General features: G+C 59.3%; 1 pseudogene; it reads left to right on the forward strand.

Annotated features, from left to right (window-relative positions):
• Positions 1–9941, forward strand: part of LOC134563112 (zinc finger protein 345-like) — a 147136-nt pseudogene extending 137195 nt beyond the window's left edge.
• The last annotated feature ends 5461 nt before the right edge of the window (positions 9942–15402 follow it).

A 15402-nucleotide genomic window follows, 5' to 3' on the forward strand; every position in this document is an offset into this window, starting at 1 on the left:
AGAGTGGAGGTTTCCTGGGTTTTGCTCAGGAATTTGGGCTCTGGCTTTGCTGGGAGATGCTGGTGGAGGTTCTGGGCAGCTGATCAAGGATCCCCCTGCCCTGGAACTCTCCCCACGCCCCCCATCCCAGTTCCTGATGTCGCCTGTCCAGTACAGCCCTCTCTCCGCTCTCACTCCCCTTGCTCCCTGCCCATTCCCGTGTCACTCCACTCCAGGTCCTGTTCTTATCCCATCCTAGTCTGGGTCCCATTCCCATCTCATCCCTCATCCTCCATCTCATTCCCTGTCCTGTATTCTCTGTCTGGTTACCATTCCTGTATTTCCAGTCCCATATTCCCTGCCCTGTTCCTGTTATCGTATTCCAGGTCTCTTTGCTGGGCCCTCTGCCAGCCCCTCATTTCCATTGCTGTATTCCCTGTCCTGTTCCCATGTTTCCAATCCCATGACTGTATTCCCATTTCTGATCCCGGCCCCACCTTCCTAATCCCCATCCCATAATCTCTCTACACTTGCTCTATCCATGTTCTTTGTGCTCTTCCCATATTCCTGTTCCCCGTCGCATTCCATGTCCCTGTCCCATATTCCTGGTCCCATGCCCAGTCCTGGTTTGGTACTTCTGGTCCCATTCTTGGTCCCTGTCCCCATCACCAGTATCATTCCCATCTCTGGGGAATCTCTGTCTCAGAATTCCCATCTCTGTCTCATATTTCCAGTCCCATTCCTGGTCTATGTCCTCCTTCCTGGTCCCTGTCCTCATTCCCAGTCCCATTCCCGGCTGCATTCCCAGTCCCAATCTTGTTTCCATTCCCAGTCCCTGTCCCCATTCCCAGTCCCTGTCCCCATTCCCAGTTGCTATCCAGTATTCCTGGTCTCATTCTTCATCCCTGTCCCCATTCCTTCTATCATTCTCAGTCCCTGTCTCATATTTCCAGTCCCATTCCCAGTCCCTGTCCTCATTTCCAGTTGTAATTCCTGGTCCTTGTCCCCATTTCCGATCCCATTCCCAGTCCGATATCCTCTCTCCATTCACGGTCCAGGTCCCATATTCCCTCTCCTGTTCTTGATTCCTGTCCCCATTACCAGTATCATTCCCAGTCCCTGTCTCATATTTCCAGTCCTATTCCCGGTCCCTGTCCCCATTACCAAGCCTTGTCCCTATTCCCAGTGCCATTCCCAGTGTCATTCCTCGTGCAAGTTCAGTATTCCATGTCAAATTCTCAGTCCATGTCTCATATTTGCTATCCCATTCCCAGTTGTAGTTCGGTATTTTTGGTCCCATTCCCATTCCCTGTCCCCAGTTCCCATTCCCGCTTCCCCCATGGGGCCCTCAGGGCTCCCCAGCTCGGCCTGCCTGTGGCACACGAACCCTTCAGCCCTGCTGCTGCCCTTGCCCAGCTGCACACAGCACAAGGCTTTGGGCATTTCTCACAGGGCCCAGCTGGCCACAGCAGCCCCTCCTGCCAGCACCCGCTGTGCCTCACAGCCCTCCCTGCTGCTGGGGCCATGCAGGGCACACGGGCCTGCAGGAGCCTCCTGTTCTTGCCACAGGAGCAAGGCTGCAGCTCCAGCCTTTGGGCCCTGGGCCGCAGCAGCCCAGGGGAGGCCCAGCTGCAGAGCTCGCAGCCCCGTTTGGGTTTCACTGGAGCACTTTGGAACTCTGATCCCCATCCCATATTCTCTCTGCGGTCGCTGTTTCCATCTTCCCTGTCCCGTTCCCGTGCTCTCATCACGGGTCCCTGCCGCGGTCTCTGTGCCCCTTTCCCGCTCCCTGTGCCCTCTCACGGCCCCAGCCCGCCCTCGCCTGACCTTGGAAACCCCGCGCTGCTCCTGCCCACCAATCACAGCACGCGATCGAGCCTTGATTTGCATAACCACGCCTTTAATTTGGCTTCAGCCGCCTCCCGGCGCTGTTTGCTCCCAGTTCCCTCCCAGTGCTCCCAGTAAGAGCAATAACAGGACGGATTTGCGCTCCCAATTCCTTCTCGCTCCTCCCAGGATCGCTCCCGGTACCGCGCAGGGCGGGGCCGCTTTGCAACCCGCCCAGGGCAGAGCGCGGCTGCTTTTGGGTATCGGCACAGCCCGGGCCGGGCTGAGAGCGGAGGAGGAGCGGGAGGAAGAGGCGGGACAGAGGAGGAGGAAGAGGAAAAGCAGGAGCGGCAGGAAGAGGTGGAGCGGGAACAGGAGCGACAGAGAAGGAGGAGGAAGACGAAAAACGGGAGGGAATTCCTGCCTGGAACCCGCAGGTGAGCCGGGAGGGGGAGCTCACCCCAAATCCATCGCGGAGCTCTCCGGGAGGGTTTTTGCGGGACGGGGCCTGTTCGGATCTTGCAGGAGCCCGAAGCCGAGCCGGAGATGGCCCTGGAGGGCTCCGGGCAGCAGCCGGTGGGAGAGGCCGCTGTGAGCGGCTCCGCGGCGCAGGAACGCAACGGGGAGGAAAAGCCGCGGAGATGCCGCACGAGGAGGGGCTGCAAACGCAGATCTCGGGGCTCCGAGCAGGAAAGATCCACCCCGGGCCGGGGAGGCGGCCGCAGCTCGGAGCTGGGGGTCCGTGAGCAGCCTCAGGATGGGGAGAAGCCCCACAAGTGCTCGGAGTGTGGGAAGAGCTTCAGGTGGTGATGCCACCTGATCGTCCACCAGAGGAGCCACACTGGGGAGAGGCGCTACGAGTGTGGGGAGTGCAAGAAGAGGTTTCCCACCAGCTCCCAGCTCCTCAGGCACCAGCGCATTCACATGGATGAGAGGCCCTTCTGCTGCCCCGACTGCGGGATGGGCTTCAGGCATAAATCCACCCTCGTCACCCACCGGCGCATCCACACCGGGGAGAGGCTGTATGAGTGTGGGCAGTGTGGGAAGAGCTTCAGCCAGAGCTCCCACCTGACTCTCCACCGGCGCATCGACACCAGGGAGAGCCCCTACGAGTGTGACCAGTGCAAGAAGAGATTTCCCAAAAGTTCCCACCTCCTCGTGCACCAGCAGATTCACACGGAGGAGAGGCCCTTCCGCTGCCCTGACTGCGGGATAGGCTTTAGGAATAAGTGCCACCTCATCAGCCACCGACGCATCCACACCGGGGAGAGGCCCCACGAGTGTCCCCAGTGTGGGAAGAGCTTCAGCCACAGCTCTGTCGTGATCACACACCAGAGGATCCACACAGGAGAGAGGCCCTACGAGTGTGGGGAGTGTGGGAAGAGCTTCAGCACAAGCTCCAACCTGACTCTCCACCAGAGGATCCACACTGGTAAGAAGCCCTACGAGTGTGGGGAGTGCAAGAAGAGGTTTCCCACCAGCTCCAATCTCCTCCTGCACCAGCGCATTCACACGGATGAGAGGCCCTTCCGCTGCCCCGACTGCGGGAAGGGCTTCACGCAAAACTCCTCCCTCGTCAGGCACCGGCGCATCCACACCGGGGAGAGGCCCCACGAGTGTGAGCAGTGTGGGAAGAGCTTCACCAGCAGCTCAAACTTCACCAAACACCAACAGAGGCACCATTAAGGGAACCCCTGTGAGTGCCCCGAGTGCAGAAAGAGCTTCGTGCGCTGCTCCAGCTCCATCCCCCATGGGAGGATCCCCCCTGGATGATCCCCAGTGACCCCCGGTGATCCGCGGTGCCAGTGATCCGTGTTGGGCACACACCTGGCTGGGGATTCCACATCCTCCTGGCTCCCTGTGGCCTGGATTTCTTTTTCATTTCTATTTCTGTTTTCGAAACACCGAAATCTGGGCGTCAAATAAAGATTTAAAATGAAGACCTGGATGTGGACATGGGGGGATCTTCCAGGGGATGTGGGGTTTGATTGGTGCGAGGGAGGTGAGTGCAGCTCAGGGCTTTGGGCTCCCCAGGCCCAGCGGCTCTGGCTGTGCTGGGAGACCCTGGAGGAGGTTCAAGGGGGGCTGATCAAGGACCCCCTACCCTGGAACTGTCCCCATGTCCCGGTGTCCCCTTTCCAGGATACCCCTTTGCTGCCTGCCTGTTCCCGTGTCATCCTCTCCCGCTCCTTTCCTGCTCCCATCCCTGTCCGTATTCCATTCTCGCTCTCATTGCCTGTCCCATATTCTCTGTCTGGTTGCCGTTCCCATATTCCCAGTCCCATATTCCCTTCCCTGCTCCCATTCCTGTATTCCCGGTCCCCGTGCCAGACCCGCATTTCCAGTTTGATATTCCCTGCTCTGTTCCTATAGTCCCGTTGCTGTGTTCCCGTTTCTGATCCCGGCCCCTCCTTTCTAATCCACACCCCATATTTCCTGTCCAGATGCCGTTTCCATGCTATTTCTCCTGTTTCCCTATTCCTATCCCCGATCATGGCCATTCCAGGTCCCTCTCCTACATTCCACATTCCCAGTCCCATTCCTAGCTCCATTCTCAGTCCCAGTCCGCATTCCAGATCCCTCTCCCATATTGCTGCTCCCTGGCCCCAGTCCCAGTTCGGTATTCCCTGTCCCATTCTTAGTTCCTGTTCCCATTCCATGGATCATTCCCAGTCCCTGCCTGGTATTTGCTGTGCCGTGCCCGTTCCTGGTTCACATTGCTGATCCCTCTCTCCATACCCGGTGCCTTTTCCCATTCCCTCTCCCCATTCCCAGTCCCCATTCCCTGTCACAATTCCCGCTCCCTGTCCCCATTCCCAGTCCCCATTCCCTGTCACAATTCCCGCTCCCTGTCCCCATTCCCTGTCCCCACTCCCTGTCTCCGTTCCCGCTCCCTGTCCCCTCTCACCGGACGCCGCCGCCATCGCTCCGGATCCCGCTCCCCTCACGTCTGAGGACAAACCCCGCCCTGCTCCCGCCCACCAATCACAGCGCGCGATCCCTCACAGATTTGCATAACCACGCCCTGTGGCTCGGCCCCGCCCCTCGCCGGCTGCAGCTGCGTCCGGGCGCTGTTTGCTCCCAGTTCCCTCCCAGTGCTCCCAGTAAGAGCCAGACTGGGAGGGAAAGCGCTCCCGATTTTATACCCGGTGCTCCCGGGATCGCTGCCGGTGCCGCTTTGGAACCCCCCCAGGGCAGAGCGCGGCTGCTTTTGGGTGTCGGCACCGCCCGGGCCGGGCTGGGAGCGGAGGACGAGCCGGAGGAAGAGGAAAGGGAAAGAGAGGAGCGGGAGGAAGAGGAGGAGCAAGAAGAGGAGGGACAGAGTGGAGGAAAAGAAAGAGCAGGGGCGGGAGGAAGAGGAGGGGCAGCAGCTGCAGCACGCGGTTCCCCCGCTCAGGCCGCAGCTCCCCCGGCTCCGGCAGCATCGCCCACCCCGGAACCCGCAGGTGAGCGGGGAGGGGGAGCTCGCCCCGAATCCATCGCGGGGCTCTCCGGGAGGGTTTTTGTGCGGCCCAGGGCGTGTTCGGATCCTGCAGGAGCCCGAAGCCGAGCCGGAAATGGCCCTGGAGGGATCTCGGCGGGTCCCACGTGGCGATCGCCCGGTACCGGCGGGCAGAGCCTGGAGATGAGCGGGGTCCGGGCCCCCGGGGCTGAAAGGGGCGCTGACTTCTGCAGCCGCGCCGGGGCAGCGGCACCATCAAACCCAACGCGCTCAGCGCTTGTTTTACCCCACAGCAGGATTTGTCTTTGGCAAATCTCGGCCCGATGGAGGAGTAGGAGGAGGGCGCCACGAGGAAGAGGAAGATGTCCCGGGAGCCGCAGGCAGGTGAGAAGGAAGTCATTGCCCCTTTCCCCCTCTCTGCTGCTCCATCTCGCAGCCCAGCCTGGCCCCCCGCTGCAGGACAACCCCCTGCCGACGCCGTCCTGCCGGGGATGCGCGGGGGGATCTCCTTGCCCTTCCCTGTGGCACAGAGGCAAATCCCATCCTCTCCTGGTCCTTCCTCCCCCAGGCACGGAGCTGAGCACGGAGCCCAAGGAGTACAAATCCCCGTGGCAGCAGCCGGTGGGAGAGGCTGCTGTGAGCGGCTCCACGGCGCAGGAACGCAACGGGGAGGAAAAGCCACGGAGATGCCGCACGAGGAGGGGCTGCAAACGCAGATCTCGGGGGCCCGAGCAGGAAAGATCCACCCCGGGCCGGGGAGGCGGCCGCAGCTCGGAGCTGGGGGACCCTGAGTAGCCTCAGGATGGGGAGAATCCCCACAAGTGCTCGGAGTGTGGGAAGAGCTTCAGGTGGAGATCCCAAATGATCGTCCACCAGAGAAGCCACACTGGGGAGAGGCCCTACGAGTGTGACCAGTGCAAGAAGAGGTTTCCCATCAGCTCCCAGCTCCTGCTGCACCAGCGCATTCACACGGATGAGAGGCCCTTCCGCTGCCCCGACTGCGGGATGGGCTTCAAGCAAAACTCCCACCTTGTCACCCACCGGTGCATCCACACCGGGGAGAGACCCTACGAGTGTGACCAGTGTGGGAAGAGCTTCAGCCAGAGCTCCCACCTGATCATCCACCAGAGGAGCCACACGGGGGAACGGCCCTACGAATGTGGAGAGTGTGGGAAGAGCTTCACCCAGAGATCTACCCTGACTCTGCACCAGATGATCCACACTGGGGAAAGGCCCTACGTGTGTGACCAATGCAAGAAGAGTTTTCCCAAAAGTTCCCACCTCCTCGTGCACCAGCGGACACACACGGGTGAGAGGCCCTTTCGCTGCCCCGACTGCGGGAAAGGCTTCAAGCAAAATGCCCACCTTGTCACCCACCAGCGTATCCACACCAGGGAGAGGCCCTACGGGTGTCCCCAGTGTCGGAAGATCTTCACCAGCAGCTCAACCTTTACCCAACACCAACGGAGCCAGCAGTGAGGGAAGCCCTGCGAGTGCCCCGAGTGCAGGAAGAGCTTTGTGCGCTGCTCCAGCTCCATCCCCCATGGGAGGATCCCCCCGGATGATCCCCAGTCACCCCCGGTGGGCAGAGCCCCGGTGATCCACGGTGCTGGTGATCCGTGTTGGGCACAGACCTGGCTGGGTGCTCCACATCCTCCTGGCTCCCTTTGGCCGTAATTTCCTTTACATTTCTCTTTATCTTTTCAAAACCCACAAAACCGGGGTGAAAAAAAAAATTTTGAACAAAGACCTGGATGGGGACATGGGTGGCTCTTCCAGGGGATGTGGACAGTGCTGGGTTCAAGGGAGCTGAGGATTCCAGGCAGGAAATTAGGACATTCTCAGGGCTTTGGGCTCCCCAGGCCGAGCAGCTCTGGCTGCAGTGGGAGACCCTGGCGGAGGTTCAGGGGTAGCTGACCAAGGACCCCCTGCCCTGGGACTGTCTCCTTGTATTCAGTGTCCCTAGTTCAGGATCCCTTCTCCTCGCTGTCCCTCCCCTTGCCACCTGCCCGTTCCTGTGTCACCCCAGTCATGGTCCTCTTCTGCTACCATTCCATTTCAGATCCCATTCCCACTCTCATTCCCGCGCCTGTTGTCTCTGGATGCCCTTCCCATATTCCCAGTCCCATATTTCCTGTCCTGTTCCCCTTCTCGTATTCCTGGTCCTTTGCTGGGCCCTCATTTCATTTCCATATTCCCTCTATTATTGCCATATTCCCAGTCCCAATCCTGTATTCCCGTTTCCTGTCCCGGACCCACCTTCCTAATCCCCATCCCATATTCTCTCTCCAGTTATTGTTTCCATCTTCTCTCTCCTGTTTCCATATTCCCATTGCCCATCCCATTCCAGGTCCCCTATCCCTGCAGTACCACATTCCCAGGAACACTCCCGTATTCCTGGTCCCATTCCTGCTCCCTGTCCCCATTCCTGGTCCTATTGCTGGTCGCAGTCCAGTGTTACCCGTCCCTGTCCCAGTCCGGTACTTCAAAGCCAAATCGTGGTCCCTGTCCCCATTCTGTGACTCATTCCAAGGCCCTGTCTCGTATTTCCACTTCTTTGTTCCCTGTCCCTGTTCCCAGCCCATGGCGCCAATCCCATTCCTGTCCTGTATTCCCTGTCCCATTCTCAGTCCTTGTCCTAGTTCTGAGGATCATTCCCACTCCCTATCTTGTATTTCCAGTCCCACTCCTGGTCCTTGACCATATTCCCAATCCCTGTTCCCATTACCGATGCCTGTCCCCAGTCCCAGTCCGTGTCCTGTATTCCCAGTCCCGTTCCCGCTTCCCTTCCCAGTCCTTTCCTGTATTCCTCAGCCCAGTCCTTGTGCCTTTTCCATTCCCTGTCCTCGCTCCCCGTGTCCATTCCCGATCCCTGTTCCCATTCCCAGTCCCCACTTCCAGTCTTCATTCTCTGTCCCCATTACCGCTCCCTCTCCCCATTCCCTGTACCCGTTCCTGCTCCCTATTCCCATTCCCTGTCCCCACTCCCTGTCTCCGTTCCCGCTCCCTGTCCCCTCTCACCGGACGCCGCCGCCATCGCTCCGGATCCCGCTCCCCTCACGTCTGAGGGCAAACCCCGCCCTGTTCCCGCCCGCCAATCACAGCTCGCGATCCCTCACAGATTTGCATAACCACGGCCCGTGGCTCGGCCCCGCCCCTCGCCGGCTGCAGCCGCGTCCGGGCGCTGTTTGCTCCCAGTTCCCTCCCAGTGCTCCCAGTAAGAGCCAGACTGGGAGGGAAAGCGCTCCCGATTCCTGCCCGCTGCTCCCGGGATCGCTGCCGGTGCCGCTTTGGAACCCCCCCAGGGCAGAGCGCGGCTGCTTTTGGGTGTCGGCACCGCCCGGGCCGGTCTGGGAGCGGAGGAGGAGCGGGAGGAAGAGGAGGGACAGAGGAAGAGGAAAGGGAAAGAGAAAGAGAGAAGCGGGAGGAAGAGGAGCGGGAGGAAGAAGAGGGACAGAGAAGGAGAAAGAAGAAGAGGAAGAAGAAAGGCAGGAGCGCCAAGAAGAGGCGGAGCGGGAACACGAGGGACAGAGGAGGAGGAGGAAGACGAAAAGCAGGAGGAAGATCCCCCCTGGAACCCGCAGGTGAGCGGGGACGGGGAGCTCACCCCAAATCCATCGCGGGGCTCTCCGGGAGGGTTTTTGTGCGGGCCAGGGCGTGTTCGGATCTTGCAGGAGCCAGAAGCTGAGACGGAGATGGCCCTGGAGGGATCCAGGCAGCAGCCGGTGGGAGAGGACGCTGTGAGCGGCTCCGCGGCGCAGGAACGCAACGGGGAGGAAAAGCCGCGGAGATGCCGCACGAGGAGGGGCTGCAAACGCAGATCTCGGGGATCCGAGCAGGAAAGATCCACCCCGGGCCGGGGAGGCGGCCGCAGCTCGGAGCTGGGGGACCCTGAGCAGCCCCAGGATGGGGAGAATCCCCACAAGTGCTCGGAGTGTGGGAAGAGCTTCAGGTGGAGATCCCAAATGATCGTCCACCAGAGGAGCCACACCGGGGAGAGATCCTTCGAGTGTGACCAGTTCAAGAAGAGGTTTCAGACCAGCTCCAGTGTCCTCCTGCACCAGCGGATTCACACAGATGAGAGGCCCTTCTGCTGCTCCGACTGCGGGATGGGCTTCAGGCATAACTCCCACCTCATCACCCACCGGAGCATCCACACCGGGGAGAGGCCCTACGAGTGTGACCAGTGCAAGAAGAGGTTTAAGACCAGCTCCCATCTCCTTGTGCATGAGCAGATTCACACGGATGAGAGGCCCTTCCGCTACCCTGACTGCGGGATGGGCTTTCAGCGAAACGCCAACTTCATCAGTCACCGGCACATCCACACCAGAGAGAGGCCCCACGAATGTCCCCAGTTTGGGAAGAGCTTCTCCAGCAGCTCAACCTTGACCTGACACTAACGGAGCCAGCACTGAGGGAACTCCTGCAAGTGCCTCGAGTGCGGGAAGAGCTTCGTGAGCTGCTCCAGCTCCATCCCCCATGGGAGGATCCCCCCGGATGATCCCCAGTGACCCCCAGTGGGCAGAGCCCCGGTGATCTGCGGTGCAGGTGATCCATGTTGGGCACACACCTGGCTCGGGGCTCCACATCTTCCTGGCTCCCTGTGGCCAGGGATTTTCTTTTCAATTCTCTTTGTCTTTTCAAAATACCCAAAAACGGGGTAAAAATAAAAGTTTTTAACACAGACCTGGATGGGGACACCGGGTGATCTTCCAGGGGATGTGGACGGTGCTGGATTGAAGGGATGTGATGATTCCAGGCAGGAAATTAGGACATGCTCAGGGCTTTGGGCTCCACAGGCTGAGCGGCTCTGGCTGCACTCGGAGACCCTGAGGAGGTTCAGGGGCAGCTGATCAAGGACCCCCTGCCCTGGGACTGTCCCACTGTGCCTGGTGTCCCTGTTCAGGATCTCTCTCTCCTCGCTGTCCCTCCCCTTTCCACCTGCCTGTTCATGTGTCACCCCAGTCATGGTGCTGTTCTGCTCCCATCCCATTTCAAATCACATTCCCACTCTCATTTCCTGTCCCGTTGTGTCTTGATGCTGTTTCCATATTCCCAGTCCCATATTTCCTGTCCTGTTCTCATTTTTGTAATGTTGATCCCTTGGCTGGTCCCCCATTTCCATTTCTATATTCCCTGTCCCGTTCCCATATTCCAAGTGCCAATCTTGTATTCCCGTTTCCCGTCCCGGACCCACCTTCCTAATCCCCAGCCCGTATTCTCTCTCCAGTTATTGTTTCCATCTTCTCTCTCCTGTTTCCATATTCCCATTGCCCATCCCATTCCAGGTCCTCTATCCCTGTAGTACCGTATTCCCAGGAACACTCCCGTATTCCTGGTCCCATTCCTGCTCCCTGTCCCCATTCCTGGTGCCATTGCTAGTCCCAGTCCAGTCTTACCCATCCCTGTCCCAGTCCAGTACTCCAAGGCCAACTCGTGGTCCCTGTCCCCATTCTGTGACTCATTCCAAGGCCCTGTCTCGTATTTCCGCTCCTGTGTTCCCTGTCCCTGTTCCCAGACCATGGCCTCCATCCCATTCCTGTCCTGTATTCCCCGTCCCGTTCTCAGTCCCTGTCCCAATTCTCAGGATCATTCCCACTCCCAGAGCTCATACCTGTGCCCCACTGGGTCCCAGGATGGCATTTTCCAGCACCAGAGGAACTGATAAGAGACTGGGCAAGCTGAGCTACAACCCATGGCAAGGACATTCTCAATTTTGGAATCTTCCTTCAGAACAGCAAGAGGTTCTGTTGTCTGATATTGTTTATTCTCTTTGTGCTTGTGGGCACTTTGCTTGTTGAATAAACAGTTTTTTCCCTTTTTCTTGAAGGAAATTTTTTGTTGGACCAGTTGGGGGTGGGCTGTTTAGGTTAGCCTTCCAGATGGACTCCATTTGGAGGTTTCCTCCCAAATTTGCCCTAATCCAGGACACCAGTTCCTGTCCCTATTCCCAATCCCTGTCTACATTCCCTCTTCCTATTCCTGGTCCTGTCCCCATTCCCAGTCCCTGTCCACATTCCCAGTCCTGTCCCCATTCCTGGTCCCTCTCTCCACTCCTGATCCCAGTCCCAGTCCAAGTCCAGCATTCCTGGTGCCATTCTTGGTCCCTATCCCCTTTCCCAGTACCATCCCCTGTCTCTGTCTTATAGTTTCGTTCTCATTCCCCTTCCCTGTTCCCATTCCCTCTCTCCATTCCTGATCCTTGTTACCAGTCCCAGTCCCATTACTGGTCCCAGTCCCATTTCCCGGCCCTATCCCGATTCACTGTCACATTCCCAGTCCCACTTTCCATTCCCAGTCCCAATCCCCGTCTCAATCCCGTATTCACCGTCCCAGTCCCAGTCTGGTATCCCAGATCCAGTTCTTCCTCCTTGTCCCCATTCCCAGTATTATTGTCAGTCCCTGATGCGTATTTCTAGTCCCATTCCCATTCCCTGTCCCCATTCCCCATTCCCGCCTCTCCCATGGGGCCCTCAGGGCTCCCCAGCTCGGCCTGCCTGTGGCACACGAACCCTTCAGCCCTGTGCTGCCCTTGCCCAGCTGCACACAGCACAAGGCATTCCTGCCTCGGAGAAGCCCCAGCAGAGGATGGGATCCTGTCCCTCTTTGAGGGTGCTTAAGGGCATTTTGGCCCCATTGAAGAGGAGCTGTTCTCCTTTTAAAGTTTTTTTCAGTGAATGCCACCACTACCAGGGTTTTTTTCCAAGGGTTTTAGGAGGTTTGTGGGGCTGCAGCTCCAGAAGCCCCTCCTAAGGAGGGATCATGATGGCTTAAAGGGACATTTTTAGGGGCAGGCCCACTACAAGCTCCTGTAGGGAATGTTTTGCCCCCCAGGGTGGGGTTTTGGGGTTCTCTCCACCATCACCGCTTGAAGAGCCCCCTATAGTCAAACCCCTCTAGAACTCCCCTTAAAAGGGCAACACCACTCCAGTTCATTCTGGCAGTGGAGCCCCAGGGAGGGTTGGGGGTCCCGGGGGGATTTGGGGGCTAGGGGATGGCAGTGGGGGCCCTGTGCTGGGTATAAACCTTCCTGAGAAGCTCCTGGGGGAGTTCGTGGGTCCGGGGGCTGTTTGGGGTCACGGTGGTTTTTGGGGGGTTTCAGGGGTGGCAAAGGAGGGTGTTTGGCAAACCCGGGGATTGAATTGGGCCTTCCAAGGCTGTTTTGGGGTATCTGCTGGTGACAGAGATTGGACCCCATGTCAGGTATAAACCTTCTCAAGGTGATACTGGAGGAGTATTGGAAGGTCCTGCAGAAATTTTGATGTCCTGAGAGGGTTTGGGGGGCTCTGTACTGGGTTTTGCATTGTTGGAGAGGTTTTGGAGGGTTCCAAGGATGTTTTCTGGATCCCAGGGGAGGTTGGGGTGTTCTGGGGAGGTGGTTGAGGGTTCCCGGGAGGGTTTGGGGGTACCTGGGTGACCCCTGGGTGAAAAAGCTGGGAGCCTGTGCTGGGTCTGAACCTTCTCACTGTGCACAGGCAGCGTCAGCATGTTCAGGGAGATCCTGGGTGGTCAGAGGGATCTCCACAAATCTAATGAGACCCCCCATTAGATATTTGGGATCTACAAAATGCTAAGGGACCCCTCTGAACTCCCCACACCAATGGATCTGCTGCAAGTCTCTCACCTAAAACCCTGAGAGCTGTGATGAGTGGCAGCCTAGGAGTCTTTCTCACTGTCTGCCACACTGGGCAGAACACCCCAGGCGGAGCACTACATTAGGGAACTTCCATGGTTTTCTTCCCCTTCTGTTTCCATCTGTCCTGGTTTAGGACAAATTAGGGGAAAATCTCCAAAAGGAGCCCCGTAAAAAAAACAGACCCCCACAACTCCTCCTCCCACCACCGGGTACGGAAAGAATTTCCTGGGAGGAAAAGTGGAATAAACTTGTTTATTAAGAGACAACAAAAAAACACTCCTCAACACAAAAAAATCAGCCCCAGATGATAACAAATGATTTCACCAGTCCAAGAGAGGATGAACAACTTGGGCAGTCTCTCCTGGGGAGGGTGCCAAGCTTCTCTCACAGATGCACACTCCGGGCAGGGGTTCCTTGACGTTCCCAGATCAAGGTCCAGAGCCGGTTCTGATGGTCTTCAGAGAAGGGGAAGAAGGAAGGAGGAGGATGAGAAAAAAAAGCAAAAGCAGAAAAGCGGCAAAAAAGCAGCAGGCACGCAGAAAGCAGGCAAAAGCCCGCAGCAGCAGCAAGCAGCAGCAAGGGGGAGGGGCGCGGCAATTAGACAAAACAACTGAGAGCACGGGAACAGAAACACAAGATTGGGATACAAAGCACTGTCACCCCAGGACACCATCACTGGCATATTTCCAGAGACATTCCCCCCGAGGGTGTGCCCCAGGGGGTTTGGTAATTCCTCAGCTTTAATCTCATCTTGTTCCCAGCTTTTCGGCATCCGCGAATCCCCCCGATCCCAGCTAGATGGAGAATTCCCGCCCGTAGGAGCCGAGCCCATCGGATCCGCTGATCCCGTGGGACAGGAGGTCACAGCTGGGAACCTCCTGCAGCGTGTGGAGACCTGGGGAGGGATTGGACCCACGGAGACCCACGGAATTGTGTCCCTACAGCCCTACAGAGCCCCATTCCAGCCCTACAGAGCCCCAGAGTCTGGTGGAGACACTTAGAGTCTCATCCCAGCCCCGTGGATCCGCATGGATGCACATCCCAGTGCCCCAGATGCCGGCCCAGCCCCAGGGATCCCCAGGGCAGTGCCACAGTTGCCATCGCAGGCGCACACATCCCCCAGGCCCGGCTCCCCGCGCTGAGCCCCGCTCTGGCTGTGCCGCTCCTGCAGCATCTGCAGCTCCCTGCTGGCCCCGTGCCGGTGCCGCTCCTTGTGCTGCCTCTGCCTGTGCCCAGATCCCGCCTCGGCTCCGGCCGCCATTCCCGGCAGCCGCGGCCCCGCCCGGCCCCGGCTGTGGCGGCGCTGGAAGGGGATCCCATCCAGGGAGCCCACGGACACCAACGGGGGAAGCCCGGGCCGGGCTCCGGCAGCGCCACGAGCAGGGACCGCAGCGAGAGGAGAACTGGGGGGACACGGAGATTTGGGGGAACTGGGGGATCACGGGTGGAAGAAAGGGGGAACGGGGAAAACTGGGAGAACCTGGAAAAGGGTTTCGGGATTCCAGCATTGAGAAAAGGAGATGCTTGGGAGGGGTAGAGGTGGAATGGGTGGGGTTAAGGGGGTCCCTGTATCCAGGAAAAGGAGCTCCAAGGGTCTCCGGTGTCCCCACTCCCAGCACAAGGCGGGGAAACCCGGGATAGCTGGGAATAGAGGTCCCGGATGTCCTCAGCGTTGAGGAAAGGAGGGGCTGGGTGTTGAGAAAGGCAGGAATAGGGGTCCAGGGGGTATCCGGGTCAAGGAAAAGGGGGCTCAGGGGGTTGGGAGAGGGGAGATGGCCGGGAAAGGGGTGCAGGGGTTGTTGGTGCGGGATTAGGGGATGCAGGGTGGAACCCGCGCTCGGGAATGGGCGTTCGGGAGGATCGTCGCGCCCAGGAATGGGAGTTTAGAGGACTTTCGCTGTTTCGGAATGGGCGATCAAAGAGTCCCGGTGCCGGGGGTGCCGCTCACCTCTCGCTGCCCCCCCGGGGTACCGGGAGCGGCCCCGGCCCCAGCGCTGGAGCCATCGCGCTGCTCCGCTGCGGCCCCGCCCAAAGCACCGGCCCCGCCTCCAAGGCCTCCACCGGCCCCGCCATTGGCGCCGCTCTTTCCTGCCCGCCAATGGCAGCGCGCGTTTTCTGTGTCGTCACCAGTCGCCGGGCAGATCCCGGCGGCACAGGGCGGGGAAGGCGGAAGCGAAAGTGCCCGAGGGAGCGCGGGGGGAGGGCCGGGCGGAATTCCAGGGAATTTCCCGGGATCCCCTCCTGGCATCCCCCGGGACCCTCCTCGGCCACGCACTTCGGGACCCCCGCGCCGGGCTGTGCTCAACTCCCGGGGCCTGCGCTCAAAGCCAGCCTGGAACCCGCTGCCTTCGGCCCAAAGCCCGGCAAGCACCGCCAGCCGCCGATCCATTTTCTCCTGCGGCTGCGGCTCCCGGCCCCGGCGGAGCTGGACTGGGCGCTGGGACTGCCATCCCTGATTGCCAATCTCCTGCTCCGGCTCTGTCCTGTGCTCTCCCTTTCCTTCGGGTGATCATCAATC

This window comes from Prinia subflava, chromosome 33 (genome assembly GCF_021018805.1).
Source record: "Prinia subflava isolate CZ2003 ecotype Zambia chromosome 33, Cam_Psub_1.2, whole genome shotgun sequence".
NCBI classification, from domain to species: Eukaryota; Metazoa; Chordata; class Aves; order Passeriformes; family Cisticolidae; genus Prinia; species Prinia subflava.